General features: G+C 35.9%; 1 long non-coding RNA gene across 1 annotated transcript in view; it reads left to right on the forward strand.

Annotated features, from left to right (window-relative positions):
• The first annotated feature begins 726 nt into the window (after positions 1–726).
• Positions 727–17,317, forward strand: part of LOC129145348 (uncharacterized) — a 514,917-nt gene continuing 498,326 nt past the window's right edge. The window contains exon 1 of the long non-coding RNA XR_008550848.1: positions 727–836. This is a non-coding gene — a long non-coding RNA (uncharacterized LOC129145348). The remainder of the gene's footprint in view (positions 837–17,317) is intronic.

Raw genomic sequence — 17,317 nt, forward strand, 5'->3', positions numbered from 1 at the left:
AATTAATTTCCAGCTGTTATGAAGGCTTCATGGGCAAAGTGATGAAACACTTCATATTTTGTCAGAAAAGGTATTTTTAAACTTCCAGTCATACCTGATGAAAAACACTCACTTTTGCCAATAATATTTTGCAAAGCCAATAGCTGACTAATGTCTGACTTTTACTAAAAATAAGTTGTGTAGTTTGCTAAATGTAAACCCAAACTCCCTGTGATTTTTTTATATTGTTGAAAAAAGTATACATTTTGCTCACTAATTTGAAATGTTCCACATTTAGGTGAATTTATGACAACTTTATTGGAGTATAAAAGGCACCATTTTAAATATCACAATTAAAATTGTGAATCACTGATAAGTTTTGACGATTGTACACATTTGTATAATCAATCAAATCAAATACACCACTTTTAAGGGAAAGAGCATTCCCTCACCTCACCTGAAGTTTCTCATTTGCTTTTGCGACATATAATCCTTATCGCCTCTGGTCTTAGATCACTGTAAATTTACTTTTTTAAAATGCTTTTTAAATTCTGAAATGATTATAGATTCACAGAAGGAGGCTGCTGATGTTCATCAAGGCTGTGGCCTTCACTTGACCCCCATCCTGACCCTGATCCCTGAGGCTCCTTCCTTCCCTGCCTCCCTCAGAGATTGCCTTCATTCTACTTTTCTGGTTCTAAGAGCTACTTCAAAGACTTGGCCTTGAGAGATCAGTGAGTTATAGATACCATCTGCTTGCAATTGCAACAGAAACCTCAGCCTCTATAAAGCTTAAGATTCTTGGGGAGGTGCCCAGAGCTACCAGTTTGGAGATCAGTCCAGAGGGATGCTGATAGGTAAGTCTCTTGGTTTATTAAAATACCTTGTGCTGCACAGAATGGGGCCTGCTTTGAATTGCACCCAGAAACTCAGAGAGAGCTCTGGCTGGTGGTTCATGCTCCACTCCACTGCTGAAGAGGGAGCAGTTTTTCCTGTGATCTTTGGAGTAGGTAGATGTCAAAAAGCTTTCCTACCAGGCCTCCTCCTTTTTCCTGCTCATTGGCTGCAGGGAGTGGGTTTTTCTTGGAGCCCTATTTGCGCCACAATGGATATGACTCTGATATACTGCTATAGGAACAGATACATTGATTCTAGTAGTTTTTTTTTGGGTACATTCCATCAGAGTTTCTACAGAGGTGATTGTGTTCTCCGTGGATAAATACAATTTTACTTCACTTCAATCTTGTTTTTTAATTTCTTTTTCTAGTCTTCTGAACTGGCTAGGCCAGGCAGTGCTGTATATAACCGTGACAGTGGAGATAGTGGTCTTGTTCCCTATCTTGCGGAAAGCATTCTGTTTTCATGACTAAGTATGAGGTTAGTAGTAGCTTTTCTTTCTATGTATTTTGTCAGATCAGAACATATCATTGTGTTTCTTCTTGTGCAGATTTATCTTTGCTTTTGACTTTTTTGGTGTCTTATAATGAGGAATGGATTTTTTTAATGCATTGGGTGCATCACGTGATTTTCTTTTTTTAATTGTTATATGATGAATCAGATTGAGTAACTTTCAGATAGTAAATCAAATTTTCATTCCTGGAAAAACTCCATAGGGTCATGAGCTATTACCTATGTAGTCCGGTTTGATTTGCTTAATATTTTGTTTATAATTTTTGCATCTGTGTTCATAAAGGGTATTTTATTTTTGCGTTTTTTAATAATATCTAGAGTAATGCTAGTGTCTTGGGATGAATTAGAAAATCTGCCCTCTTCCATTATCTGGAAGTATTTGTATAGAATTATTATTGCTTTCAGTATTTATAAAATTTACCATTTAATTATGTGGACCTGGTTTTTTATGGATAGGTTTGTATCGATATATTCATTTTTGATATGCAACTTTTCAAACTATTTCTTTGTGAGTGAACTTGTGCAATTGTTTCAGGTAGGCAGGTAAATGTCACTGTAAGTTCATTCCTGTTTACGTCACCTTAGAGGGTGGCGAATCCTTTCTATTTAAACACTTCTTGTGAGTATTGTTCAAAGGTGTATCTAAGTACCTACCAAAGGCAGGGAAATGCCATGCATCAGGAAGCACCGGAGGGCAATTTTCAAAAGGGAAAAGAAAATAACAAAGTTTGATAGAAACAATAGCCTATGCATTTCAAAATTAAGTGATTAAAATAATGGCAATCACAAAATTCTGCTTTCTCAAGCAAAATCCAACACCACTGAAATAAATGGTGTTTTGCATGTTTAGAAAAATAATGCATCTTTACCTCAAAAAATATATTTAGGAACCAAGTGCTGAGGTCTGAAAATTATAGAGAAATTTCTTGGCATTAATATGTATCTGGAAGGTTATATTGAACTTCAGACTTGGGGGGAAAAACTTTTGTTTTTTTTTTTTAAATTTACATTCCTAAAAAAGAAAAGATGGTATCAAAAATTGTTTACAGATTGATAAAGATGGATTGTTGTTATAAGAGTTTAAAATTAGCCACAATTTTGCTGTATTTAGAAGACCTCATTGAATTAAATTATAATGCACTTCAAATTCTTTGTTATAAAGTTTAAAAATCATAAGCCATGGCAATCACCTGGCCGTTGAGGTTTTGATTATATGAAGTGCATGTTGTTCTTTCTTTGCATCTTTTATTGTCTAGCACATAACTAGAAACTGATTGCTCTTAATCAGCATTTGTAGATTTACTGATTAATATCATTATGATGTTTAAATATGTATCAGCAAAAAACTTTCTCATTTTAAATATAGACTATTTAGTTTTTGGTATGTATATAATATGTATGTAATTTAATTTTCTTGATCTTAAGTGCATAAAGTATATGACTTTATATTTTTTATTTGAAAATCCAAAATCTAAATTCTAAAGCCTAAATTCATGATATGGTATTATTTCAACTAAATCATTATCTCTAATGATACTAGTGTATAATCACTATAGAACTAGTTTTTATTGCCTTTGCATATATTTGACTACTCTTTATTAATATTCAGCATACTTGTTACTGCTTATTGCAAAATATGTCTTATTTCAGATGTTTAAAAATTCAAAAAATTGGCTTCAAAAATTTATTATTCTGAGTCAGCAATTACCATTTAATTCTTGAAAGTCATTCCTTTTTTTTTTTAAAGTAAAAAATATTTGTAATCTAAATTTTTTTGGCATTTCCACATTTAATAGGTCCAGTGATTAGTCAGTATTGTTTGTGAGTGATTAAATTTTATTGTACCATTATGAAGAATAAAATATGTCACTCCTCTGAGAAACATTTAATATTTGATCTAGTACATGTGACAGAATTCTAAATGGGAAAGAAATCCCTGAGGGAATTTGCAGATGGCCCTGGATATCTATTTTTGGAACATGTAGTTTTATTTAACAACATTCCACAGTAGTGGGTCATGGTCCACAATTCACAGCAAGCTCTCAAATGTTTTAGTCTACTTTTTTGCTTTTTATCCGTAATGCTATGAACTACTTCGATAATAAACTTGCCACCTCGGCAGGCATTATCATTCCTCCTATGGCTTTACCCTGTCTCCTTTTTTTTTTTTTAATTTTTCTAAAATTTATTTTTATAAAAGAGCTGGGGTACAGGCCAGAGGCATGGGAGGGTGAGAGGATTCACCAGAGACAGAGCAGGGAACAGAACAGGCAGACAACTGAAATACACTGCTCAGGGGAGTAGAGGGCAAGACAGGAGGAAAGGTCTGCCACACCATGTGGGTTTCTCCCTGGTTGGCCGGGAATTGAACCTGCGCTGCAGAGGCTGTAGACAGCTTCATAGTGCTGTGCTCAACTCACTGCGCCACTGGGGAGGCCCCTATCCTGTCTCGTCTTACCTCACCTGCAGACCTATTTATCTTCAGAACAAGCAGCCCTTCTGCGTCTTCAATCCATTGATCTTCATTCTTACTTTTTCAGACATGACCAATTTCCACTTTAACTTTCTAGGCCTTCACAGTGTGCTGTATTTTGATTTTCTATCTTATGAACTTTGTTCTGCCCTTTCTCTGTATAGTTCAAATATATCTTCTCATTCTTCCTGTCAACTCAAGCTTCGCGTCAATTTCTGAAATGTCCTGTTATTTGAAGTGCCCAAACATGAATTTTTTCACAACAAGATGATATATATTCCAGTTTTTTAAATTAGCATAGTCATAATTTGCAGCTTTGAATTGTTGGTAGAAATCAAAATAGTATTTTTCTCATTTGGCTTAGTATATATTTTTCATGTATATTCATTTTTAACAAAATCACTATTTCTGTGTAGTTTCTTTATCAACCCCCCTAGTTTCCTTTTAGACATTGTGAATTTTTCTGATTAGTGTCATGTAGCACATGTTCACTAATAAAATTCTCATATTTTCTAAGCAAACAACAATTTTGTATTGTTCATTTCTTTAAATCTGAAAAGAAACATGTAAAGGTGATGCAAAGTTTCGTATTCTAGTTTTGGCAGAAATGTGGAACCTGGAATAATATTTTATTATCAAAATTTAAGAGACATAAGTATATGCACAACAAACATATTTATTTCTCAGTCAAGGTAATGTATTTAAGCATGAGGTATAATTAATCAGCCTGTAAGATCATCAAGGAAGGCTTTATTGGCGAATGGGGAGCATAACTGGTCTCATAACCAAGGAAGAGTCAGGGTCAGGGAATAGGGAATTTTAAAGGACCAAGCAGAGTAGTGGTCTGAACTGGGGTCCTATGTTTTGAAATCTTTATATTGGTTATGTTCATTTGTCTTTTGATGACTGGTTGGCAAGAGTCTTCAGTCAGAAAGGGATGATGTGGGATCTTTTATAACTACCAGCAAATCGTCTTCTGTTTCTTTCCTAGTCACTGATCAAGAGAATACAGGGAATTGCTAAGTCAGGCTGCATTTAGCTATACACCTAGAAATCTCAACATGGCAAGTAGGAGTCTGATTTAGTCAGGTTCCACAATTAATCTATTGGGAGTGCGGTAACCATAATACTCATATTTCAGGTAGGCAAATAATACTTCTATAGGGTATATGCAACCATCTGAACAACAGTTACAAACAATTCAATATAGTATGTGAAAAAAACATTCATTTATTTGGGGTCACACTTGTGTTAAAAGAAGAAATAAGCAAATGGGGCATTAATATATTTTATAATATTAAAATAAAATTAACATATTTAATAACATTCTAATTCAAAATATACTAAAGTGGTATTAAATTTACTTATCTACTCTTTTTGTGTGGGCTATAAAGAGTAAATTTTTAAATGATATGGTGTCAAATGTATAAATCCTACAAAATATAAGTGGAGATAAAATTATGATTATATTTTTGTTCTTCACAAAAATAAAATTACCATCTCTTATGCTTTCAATTTCTGTCTTTTAGGTTTATGGTATAAAATTGGTGACCCTTAAAATAAACAAATCTTTAAAAATCTAACAAAGAATGTATTTAACAAATACTTAATTTATTAAAAAAATAATAATTTCCAGTTTCTCCTTATTTCAGTAATAAGGCACTCTTCAGCTCATAGAATAAGCTATACTGGTTTGTGTGTGACTTTTTCTTTATACAGAGATAAAATTCATCCTCTTATAACAGTTGCTTACTGGTCTGAATTTATTCATCTGGAACTTAGTAGAGCGAGTGTTAAAATTACACAGTAATTATGTCCCTTGCTGTATACAACAGCTGAAGTTAATGCTTGGTTTTTCTTTACTCCTACACATGTGATGTTCATGGATCACCAAGAATTTGAGAAGAGTTTATATTCACATTTTGGAATTCACTAATCTGTGGCTCATCCTAGCTGATGTTTCTTCTCTTATTTTATAGCTATGCTGATATCTTTAACCTTTATCATCTGTTATTTAATCTCATCTGTCATTTAATCTAATAAATCTGATGCTTCTGGTAGAGTTTTAGCCAAGCTCTTCCACATGTCTAAGGCTCTCAGAGAAGAGCTCTCTTCTCTGAGAGCCTTAGAAACATGCATCTCACTCTTATTTTGATGATGGTCCTTACAGACCAAACATCTCCCAGTCTCCACTTACTTTAATTGTTCTCCAAAATTCAACATTTTTCTAAAAACACAGAGTTTAAAGCCAGAGTTTATAATTAATATCTGTTGGACAGTTAATCAATAAAACTTTTACAACATGGATGAAACTAGAGGGTAATATGCTAAAGGAAGTATGTCAAAAGGAGAAAGATAATGGATGGTTTCACCTATAGGTGCAGTATAGAGAAATAAAACAAAGGGTTTGACAGAATCAAACCCTCATTCATGACTGTAGAATTGATGCTACCAGAGGGGCAGGGGAGTTGTGGGGAGCAAAGTGTGAGGGGCGCAAAGGACTATGATAGAGGACTATAGGTCCATTGCAGTGGACGTGGTGTGGTAATGTCCATTTGAAGAGGTGTGATTCTATATCTCTGCATTATATGCAGTGTTATAAACCAGTGTTAACGCAATAAAAAAAATATAACAATTTAAACAAATCTATTGTAATTTTCCGAGGCTAAACCTCTTTTGAGGGATCTTTGTTGAATAAAATTATATTTCTATAACATATGTATTATTTATTGCTGCAGGAAAAATTCTCTAGCAGTAGTTTTAAACAAAGATTTATATTCTCAATTTCTGAGAGACAAAATTCCAGGTAAAACCTAGATGGTTCTTCTGGCTCAGGACACTCAAATCCATCAATGGAATGAGCAAAGCTGCAGTTGTCACAAAACTTGACTGGGGTAAAACCGGCCCTCCAGCTCATTCACATGGACATTGACAGGCCTTATGAGATTATTTCCGAGCTCACACTGTCTTTGGCTGGAGCTATCAGTGCCTCATGGCACACGGATACTTCTTGAGGTTATTCACAACATGGTGGCTGGCTTCTTCCAGTGTGAGCACTGAGAGTGTGTGAGACAGAAGCCAGTATTTCTGAAATCTAATCTCAGAATTAAACTGCTCAATTTCCATTTTACCTGATCAGGGATTCAATCTTAATATCTTGCAGCAGAGTTGTGTGGGATATTTGGCTGCTACAGGTGCCAAATGGATCACTCCAGCTTGTGGCTCCCCAGCCTCCATCCCCCAGAACAGTCAGAATGGTCAGATGTTTTGTCTTATTCTTTCTTAGCCTTTGTAAGATGATGTGAGTAGGTGATTATCATTTCCTGGAGCACTTCTTTGCCAGTCAATAACATGAGCCAGAGTAGATTTGAGACACACAGAGTCTTTATTATAATGACAAATAGATCTCAAGGGAGGAATATGAATTGGAAAGAACTAAGAAGTGAATAGAGAGGTTTGTTTGTTTTCTTTCTCTTTTTTTTTTTTCTTTTCTTTTTTTTCTCAGTCCTTCTTTTGTACTGCTAAGGAAAAACTTAAGAGAGCAGTGCTTGGAAAGAAGTGTTTCCATAGCCCTTTATACCTAGATATTTTTTCCTCACTTCTTCCTCTTTCAAGCCCTTCGTCCAGTCTAGTGCAAAACACTCATTCAAAGGGAGTAGTAAGGTTTATCAGAGATGATGGAATCTAATTTCACATAAAGATATGCCTCATGTTAACATAGTTTTCTCATGATAACTTTTAAAAGCATCTACTCCCTATGATCACTATGTAAAGAAACCTTTCCTTTTTGGGTTTAGATATCATTGTAAATATATTTTCATTTTAAAGGAAATATTGAAAAATACAATTGGGTTTGAACTCACTCATCCTGAAAACATATTTTACTAAAATATTGGTTGAAAACACATTTAATGTCTTTAGTGAAAATAATAAATACAATTTAGAAACACATTTATCATCATAAAGACAACATTCAAAAGAATAATAATTCTAGTGGAAATTCAGTGTAGTATGAGCATAAAACTGTTAGTTGCTTGATGAATAGTCAAAATGTTATCCTTGTTACTCCCATTCTGTTCTTTGTCCACTGTTCTAACTTCAGGATTATTTCTGGTTTATAGCAGGCAATAAATATCTACTGTGTAAATACTGAATGAACATCAATTTGTCACTGTGCTAACCTTCATAAGTAGTCAAGCAGTCATCTCCTAGGTGACTAAACCTCCTGTGCTTCATGATTTGTCTCCTGGGCTGGCTCTTCCCTTACTAACATTAGCATAAATCTCATATCTAAACAACCCATGATACATTAATTGCTTAGTGAGTCAATGTCGCATGCACCCCGGTTAAACCACATGGATTCAAATTTAAATGATCTTCTTCTTTTTTGTTTGATCCTTCAAATTTCTTCCTCTCCTTCCTCAGAACATTCTCTTTTTCCCCATCAGATAAGCCCTGGTGTATATCTGAATGTCTGTGTGACAAAATAATATTGTGGACCAAAACCTGTTCTCTACATCTTGTCTTTTTAGTCAAGTTTGATACACTGTGGGTTTGATAGACCATGTACTCCTTGCCACTTCTCGCCCTTGTTCCTTTGTCATGATGCAAATAAATGTTTTTTTAAAAGCTTTTTGGAATGAGAAAAAGCAAAACCCTTAATTGCTTTTCAGTTGCCTACAGAGTACTCAAATTTTCAACTGTGATGTCCAAAAGAACAATGGTATAACTGACTAGCTGATGAGACTTAAAGGCATACAAACATCACTGTAAACCAATGTTAAATCAATAAGAAAAACACAAAGCATATCTGTAAAATAGTGGTAGGGCATCTCTTATTACAGTGGATTTAGCACTGTATATTTTCTAATGGTTATTATGTATTTGCAAGAATAGATGGCCTTTGAAAATTTGACTTTTTTCCTGATTCATTGTAACTTTGATTGTACCTTAATTTTTATTGAGGCAATATAGGTGTACAGCACTTTACCTTTGTTCTTAACTATTATAATAATCCACATACACGTTAACTATTCTAACTTCAGAAAATCAAGAGTTAAAACATATATTTGTGTGTAAATTTACATGTGTTATTTACATAATGTTTCATGTAACAGTAGACAATGATTTTAGGTGCTGCTCAAGACTCAGCATGATTTTATTCCTTTCTAAATAATGAAATTCTACCAAATCTTTGCTGTCTAGCCACTGTAGCATATATTTAAAAATTTTGAATCCTGCTATGTGCAGCATCATAATTTATTGAGATGTCAAATTTCGGTTTGTTCTTCTTGAATTTTTTATTGAATGCTCTAAATACTAAACATTGTGTGTTTTCTTGCCTTGAAGTACCAAAAACAGTGGCAAGCTGCTTACTGTTTTCATTAGCCTGAGTTATTTGAGAGACTTGTGCAAGATGAGTGACAAAAGCAGTCACCTTTCCGGGTGGGAAGTATGCCTGGTTGGCTTCCTCATAAGGCCCCAACAAGGATATGTGATATATGTGGGGACATGATAACCTAGGAGCAGGATCCATTTCATACACTGTTCCTCTTGCCCAAGATTGTACAGAAACAGCAGAGAAGTTGGACTTTATAGTGTCACAAAACCAGACTATCTCCATCTCTTTGGTTCCTATAATGGACAAATAATTTCAGTATCATGTCTAACACATGGAAGGGAATTAGTATTTTTGTTGCATCAATGTACCAGTCATCATATATCCTACTCATTTTTTCCAAATTAATTATATTTGCCAAAAACTGAGAGTGACTTCCTTCTTGCCACCCCACTGCAAATTTCTCACTTCTTTTTCTCTTTTGCCATTTTTATTTTCCACTCTTTCTGATGCCCTTGGGATTCATCTTTTAGCACAGTTGGAGCCCTGCCATTGGTGTTGCCAGGGCAACCCCTAAACTCCAGATTTAATGCTCAATCTTCCCCAGTTTATTTCTCTCTCCAGAATGTACTTACTTTCCTCCCTATATCGCTGACATTTAAATAGGCCCTACACCAATTTTAAAGAGAAATAGAGTATGTGAAAGGGTAATCAGTAAATTGAAGTAACCCAAGTGAATCAGAAAAATAAGACAATATAATTGAAATCTCTAGCAAATTTAGATAAATTGGTTTTTTTCTAAACATTATTTAGAAATTCTTCTAAAGCTGTTTTCTGGCAACTTTAGATATGCTGGTTATTTTTATGGTTTCATAATGTGTATTTCAAAGAACCAGAAGGAATAAATACACCAAGGCTAATTTCCAAACAGGAGGCAGGTAACACAAGTTTGGTGTAAGGAGAGAGAGCATCACTCCGGGAATGAGTAGTTCAGAGCCTTCCCAGACTCAGCCCAACTCAGCTGCCACCAGCCCCTCTGACAGCTCCCTTTAGCACTTGGGTATTTCTGCACAGCTGAGGTTGGCCTTTTCCTTTTTTAACGAGAGCAACAAACACAACTCTCTTCATTGTCTGATGTTAGACCTGACTGAATTATATCCTCTGGGAAAGCAGAGGCCTTGTCTTCTATGTTGTATGAAGCTCTTCATCACTAACAGTGAACATGAGATTGGGATCAGCCTTGTGTTTAGTGAAAGAATTAAAATATTCTAAGAAGTACCCATCCCTTTACCAAAACCCTCTCTCATAAAATACTACTATTGCCGGTTTTTCTTTGTTCCTCTGTACCATAGGATGGAGACAAAGGGAAACTAAAATGCCCTCTGCTTAGAGCTCTCATTTTTTAATATATTCCTCAGAGAGTCCATGTTTTTAGCTTAACTCCACTCCATCGGGTTGCCTCCTTTTCAGGCCATAGCCTTTGAGCTCACATTCTCTTCCTGTCTTTTGTAAACTCGTCTGCTTCAGGTATCTGTCCTTAGTCTGGCTTCTTACACCTGCAGTTTGGAGGAACTAGGGTGACAGAAAAGGTAGAGGCTGAGGACTATTTAACTCCAGCTTTTTCTCTCACTGTTGACCTTGCTTTACAACAAGAGCAAAATATGTTTGTGACACTAAACTTTGTGACAGTCACTATATTGGGACAAGAGATAAAGAATAAAGCAAAAGAAAACTTCACCCCTGCCCCTTAAATGAAGAAATAAGAGTGGATTAATAAATTAAACATTTACACATAACATTGTGTCCAGATGATTCCAGCTGAAGTGTCTTTAGTTCATTGCTACGAATCTTACCCTTATCCTGTCTAAGGATTTATAAGGAGTGGTAGCTACAGCCTTTAAAAATCTTTATTCTTATCTGAAATGTTACATAGTTCCTATTACATAGGAAGAAATACAATACATTGATTTTAGCTGTTTTAGTAGGAAGGTTACTTTATACATACGATAAAAGTAAATCCTAACCACTTATTTCTCCTCAGTTCCTGTCCTAAACACACAAAACAACAGACTAGAGAAGACACATATTAGAGCATGAGTCTTTTCCACACTGAAAAAAAAATATCATCCCTGATTTAGTTCTATTCACCATTCTTGCCTTTGAATAAGTGAAGGATCTATGAGTAAACCTTACTATGAAGAGAAGGGAGTAAAGAACAGTGTAATAATCAAGTGTTTCCGAGAGAAAGTTATAATGGCAGCTATGTATAATTTCATGTAGAGCTATTTCTTGATTGACATTGTCCTTGATTCCTTCACAAGATGACCAAGAGTACCAGTGAAATGTCCTATCCATCAGCCAGTTTTCCCATGAATTTTGATTTCTTTTTTCACACTAAATGACCATCTACCCTATAATGAGTCAAACCTTAGACTTATAGTCATCAATCTGTCTGATAAAATCTCTATGACTAATCCTTTACCACTAATATAAGGCAGACTAGAATAAATGCACAAAAAAAATAGTCAAGTAATTTTAAAGATATGTGTCGCCTCACGGGGTGGAACTGTTGGAAGTGGTGAAGGATGAGGGAAAGATCACTCAATGTGGAACAATGAGAAGCCTAGAGGGGCTATATACTGGAAGTAATATGCAGCCTAATCCAAAGGCACTCTCATACTCATTAGCATTGAGCACAAGGGTGAACAAGCAAGCAGGGAGTGCACAGGCATGAGGGAGGCAGTTATGGAGGATGTAGGCTAGGGTGGAGTGACCAGGGGCTATTGCCTGGGGGGCTCCATTGTTCCTGCCTGTCTAAGCATATTATCTCTATTCAAATATCTGCCTGCTCTTTTCAGCAGATAGTGGTTTCCCAGTATGTTCCTCCATACCAGGATATTTGCCCTTGGTGAGAGGTACTCTGCATGACCCTACACAAGGGTCAAGCAGGGACTTTGGGCACCACGACAATATCCAAGAGAACAAGGAGGGATTGGGAGTCTACAGATATGCACATGTAGATATACTTTGAGACTTGAATTGTGAGCTTTATTGCATCATTCTCAAATGTAGTGAGTTGGTTCAGCTGTTTTGAATACAATTAGCCCAAAGTAATAAATACTTAACCCTGTTTTCTATACACTGTTAACAGGTTGACTGTTTATGTCCCCACAGAATGGATACATTAAAGCCTAATCTCCAATGTAATATTTGGGGGTGAAACTTTTGGAAGGTGCTTAGGTTATGAGGTAGAATCCTATTGATGGGATTAGTACCTTATAAAAATGAACACAAGAGTGTTTGCTTGCTTTCTCTACTCCTCACCATGTGAAGATACAATGAGAAGACAATTACTGAAACTAGAAGGGCTCATTTTAATCTTGGGCTTCTCAGCCTCTGGAAAAACCTATGTTTATTGCATAAGTCACTCAGACTGTGATACATTTATGATAGCAGCCCAAACTAAGGTAGGAGTTGGTACTGGGAAGGAGAGTGCTGCTGTATCAAATGCCTAAAGTGTAGAAGTGGCTTTGACACTGTATAATAAGTAGGAGCTAGAAGAGTTTTTGAGGTGCTGGCTAGAAAATGCTGATATCGAGACTTTTAAGTAAAGGGTGATTCTGGTAAAGGGTCAGAGAGAAAGTAGAAGAGCATTATAAAATGTTGCTGAATACAGACGGTAAAGGTCATTCCAATGAGGCCTCCGAGGAACATGTTACTGGACAATGGAGAACGATCATTCGTTGTTTTAAAATGGCAAAGAACTTGGCTGAATTATGATCATGTTCTGGTATTTGGTAGAACTTGGAAGTAATGAAGTTAAATATTTTACTGAAGCAATTTTTCAGCAAAATGTTGCAACTTGGTTCCTCCTAACTTCTTATAGCAAAATTCAAGAAAAGTATGTTTCTCCTAAGTATTTATAGCAAAATTTAAGAGAAGTAAATTTATATTGGAATTGTTCAGCAAAAAAAGAACTGAAACTTAGAGATTTGGAAAATCCTGAGCCTGTCCATATTACAAAAAAATGAGAAAGCACATTCCAAGGGAGAGAACACTGGTGATCAGACCAACAATTTGGTAAAGTGATTAGTGTGTGTTTGTACCATAGATTTATTTAGCAATCTCCTTAAAAGCCAGGAATAGAGGGCCTCTCCGGTGGCACAGCGGTTGAGCACTGGGTTGCAAAGCTGCCTGCAGCCTCTGCAGAGCCAGTTCGATCCCTAGCTGCTCCCCAGCCACCAGAGGAGGGTCCCACATGGCGCGCAGACCTCTCCTGCTGCCCGCTGCTCCCCTCAGCAGTGTGCTTTGATCCTTCTGCCTGCTCTGCTCCCTGCTCTGGCTCTGGTGAATTCTCTCACCCTCGCTTCTGACTGTACCCAGTGCTTGTATAAATGAATAAATGAATGAATGAATAGATAGATAAATGAATAAATAAATAAATGAATAAATCTTAAAAAAAAAAAGCCAGGAATAGAAATGGTGTTATAGCAGCAGAAATTCTCTTACCTGTGACTAAAGGAAACATAGTAAACAAGATGGAATGGAAACCTGTGAATGTGTGCCAGTCTTCCAGAAACGAAAAGAAGGTCCCCAAAGGTGTTTCAGAGATCATCAGGGTGACTCTCAGGCTTCTATTTGAAGTTGAGTCCTGGGGACATAACCCCTATCTGAACATGGATCATGTTGCTACAGAGAGCCAAGATTTAGGTCCCCTGCCAAGAGTCAGATAACATTTCACCACAGTAGGTCCAGAAAGCATAGTGTTAGACATGTTAGAGAAGATTATTCTCAAGTCTTCAGATCTGATGTTTGCCATGGAAGGTTGTGAACTGATAAGGACCTCACCTTCCTTCATTCCTATTTCTCCCTTTTGGAATGGGACTATCTATCCTGTGTTCCAGCATTGTATTTTGGAAGCACATAACTCAATTAAATTTCACAGATTCAGTTGGGAAAGACATTTTGTTCTAGATGAATCATACATCTGGTTTCACCAATATTTGATTTAGATGATATTTGGATGAAACTTTGGACTTAACACTTTATATAGAGTTGATGCCATATAAGTTAGTATTTTGGGGGCTCTTGGGTTGGAATGAGTGTATTTTGCATGTGAGGAGCACAAGAATTTTGGTGGGCCAGGGGAGGAATGCAATAGACTTAGGTGTCCCTCCAAAATCCATATGTGAAGCCTAATCCCCAATGTCGTGTAATTTAGAAATGGGACCTTTGGGAAGTAATTGAATCATGAGATGGAGCCCTTTTTTTATTTATATGTATTTCACATCATTGTTCATTTTGAAACAATGTTTGCTTTCCCTTCCCGCCTTTCAAGTGTAGTCCCTATAGAATTTCCTTCACCAGTTCACCCCTGCACCATCACCTCAGTCCCCTGTGCGCCTCACTCCGTCCCTCTGATCCCTCTCCCTCCTCCTCCCCTACAGGGTGTCTCTGATTTAATTGTCTGTATGTTTTTGTTTTGTTTTGTTGTGTTGTGTTTATATTGTTATTATTCCTGATGTCTTATTTGATTTTCCTATATTCCTTGTCTAAGTGAAACCATCCTATATTTTTCCTTTTCTTTCTGACTTACTTCTCTGAGCATAATTCCTTATAGAGCCCTTGTGATGGATTTAGTGCCCTGAAGAGAAGAGAAAGAGTGCTTATTCCCTCTCTCTCTATTTTGACCATATGAGCCCATAGCAAGAAGATGACTATGTGCAAACCAGGAAGTGGGCTCTTACCAGATACAGGATCTGCCAGCATCTTGATCTGGGACTTCTTATTCTTTGGGGCTATGAAAAATAAATGTTTGTTTAAGCCCCCAGTCTGTGTTATATCTGTTATGGTTGAACTAAATCCCTAACCTCTGAACCAGTTACTGACCAAGCTGTTGATCCTGGACACAGTGGCACATCACCTACCATGGTCATGAGACAAGTCATTGTGAGAGCCTGGGATGGAGAAGTGCAAACCCACCCACCACCAAAGGAGTGGAATCCACAGTGGAAGAGCTGGTGCTACTCTGTCCTTCAAGGTTGTAATATGTCATCACAATGAAACCGGGGTTTTGTGTATTAATATAATATATATTTAATTAATATTTAAATGAAGGAGCAATAGATCATTAGGAAAATTTAAAAAATGAAAGGTGAACAAGTGTCATGGTACACATTTCAAAAATGATACAGATGTTTGTAGTATAGAAAGACTGTAGACATTTACCTATGGAGTAAAACATCTGAGTTAGATAAATTTTTCAAAGTAAGAAAACATGATAATTAAATTACTAATATACCACAGGCCTGTAAAAATCAATGTTTTTCTTTATAGTTCCAATTCACAGTGTATGTAAAGACATTAGTACATTTCTTCAGGCATTGCCATTATCCCTATGCAATAATCCAAAAATCAATCCATGAAAAATAAGCATGACTAATCTTGCAATCACACAGTTCAACCTGGTATCTTCTTATTGTGTTTCTTCCCTCAAAGTTTTTTATTTTCATTCCTTAAGGATCACAGGATGAAATGTGTTTACTCCCCTGTTTATTTCCTATAGTTAATTGTTAATTTTATGAATGTGATTACAAGATTAGTGTTATGAATGTGCTGATTATGGATTAGTAACCGGAGGCCCATGGGAAAATAAAGAAGAATCTAAACAGCCTCGGCTCTCAAAGAACCAAAGATACACCTCATCTTAAACAAGACTGTGGAAAAACAAAGTGATCTTTCTGCATCCATGGTGCTCTCCACTTTTTCCCATTATTAACACATTTATACATGTGTTAATAAAAATAATAATTAATAAAAATTAACACATTTATACCCTGTCCTAGGCCCTGTGCTTGAGAGTAATGTTCCTCTCCATCTGTGATCAAGAATTCAGTTTATATTTCTAATCCCTTATGGATTATACCTTATGGATAAATATTTTCATAAAAACTAACAATACTGTGACCATTTCATTATGCAAAATTTTTTTAAAATCTCATTCTCAATTTCTACACTTTTCATATCTGGCTGCCGAAAGTTCTGTGCATTGAAGCACAGAATGGATGTTGAATAACACTGCTGAAGAAGGCTCTACACTCCTATACAGTAGTGACAGACATAACACAACCAAAAAAACAAAAGAAAATTCATTAAAGACTATCAACTCCTCTGTCATCAGATCTGCTGTATGTGTAGGTTTTGGTGCAACTCATAATACTGATGAATATCTTTCAAGTTTAGGAGAAGCCAGTCTTCTCCTCACCTGTGGACCCAAGTCATAGAAAGAAGGAGGGTGAATCCACCTGTCTGCCACAAAGTTGTGTGTATCTTGCTGCTGAGATATCAGGGGCAGTTACTTCTTTGGAGAATGGGGAGGATGTGAGCAGAGGAATCATTTGCATAAGAGAAAAAAGCTGAACTTCCTATTGAGTCATCTATTTTTGGCACGACTACAATAGATATATATATAATAAAGCATTGTTTCCTGATAATGCCAAATATCAATTTCTTTTCTTCTGTTCTGATACATGGTTCCCAAAGTTATGTGTTATAGTCACATAGAGCAGGTGGGCACATTTAGCAAGCTAAACAGTATTCCTATTAAATTTACATATTCATGTGCATACATATCAATGATATGCATAAGAGGGATAAAGCACTTGTCATTTTAAAACTTTGGCAACTAGATAATTAATACCAAAAATATAGTTTACTTTTAAAAGACAAAATGTCAGCTTCAAAAATACTTTTGATGTAAGGTTTTTTGAAGTAATTTTTAAAGTTTAGAACACTTAGATTTGTAGGAAAATTATGACTATAATACAGAGAACTATTACATACCCAACACCTTGTTTCCCTAATTATTAACATCTTACATTTGTATGGTATATTTGTTATAGTGAGCTGACATTGACTTTACTGCTTATTATTAATGAAAGTGCACACAATAGTCAGTATTCCTTGCTTTTCCCTTTTTTTTTTTTTTTTTTTAGTTCTAGTATCCCATCCAGGGTACCACATTATATTTAGAAGATGCAGCTCCTTAGGCACCTCTGGGCTGTGACAGCAAAGACTTTTCTTGTTTTAATAGCCTTGATAGTTTTGAGGATTCCTGG

This window comes from Talpa occidentalis, unplaced genomic scaffold (genome assembly GCF_014898055.3).
Source record: "Talpa occidentalis isolate TD23 unplaced genomic scaffold, MPIMG_talOcc4v2.1, whole genome shotgun sequence".
Classification (NCBI taxonomy): Eukaryota; Metazoa; Chordata; class Mammalia; order Eulipotyphla; family Talpidae; genus Talpa; species Talpa occidentalis.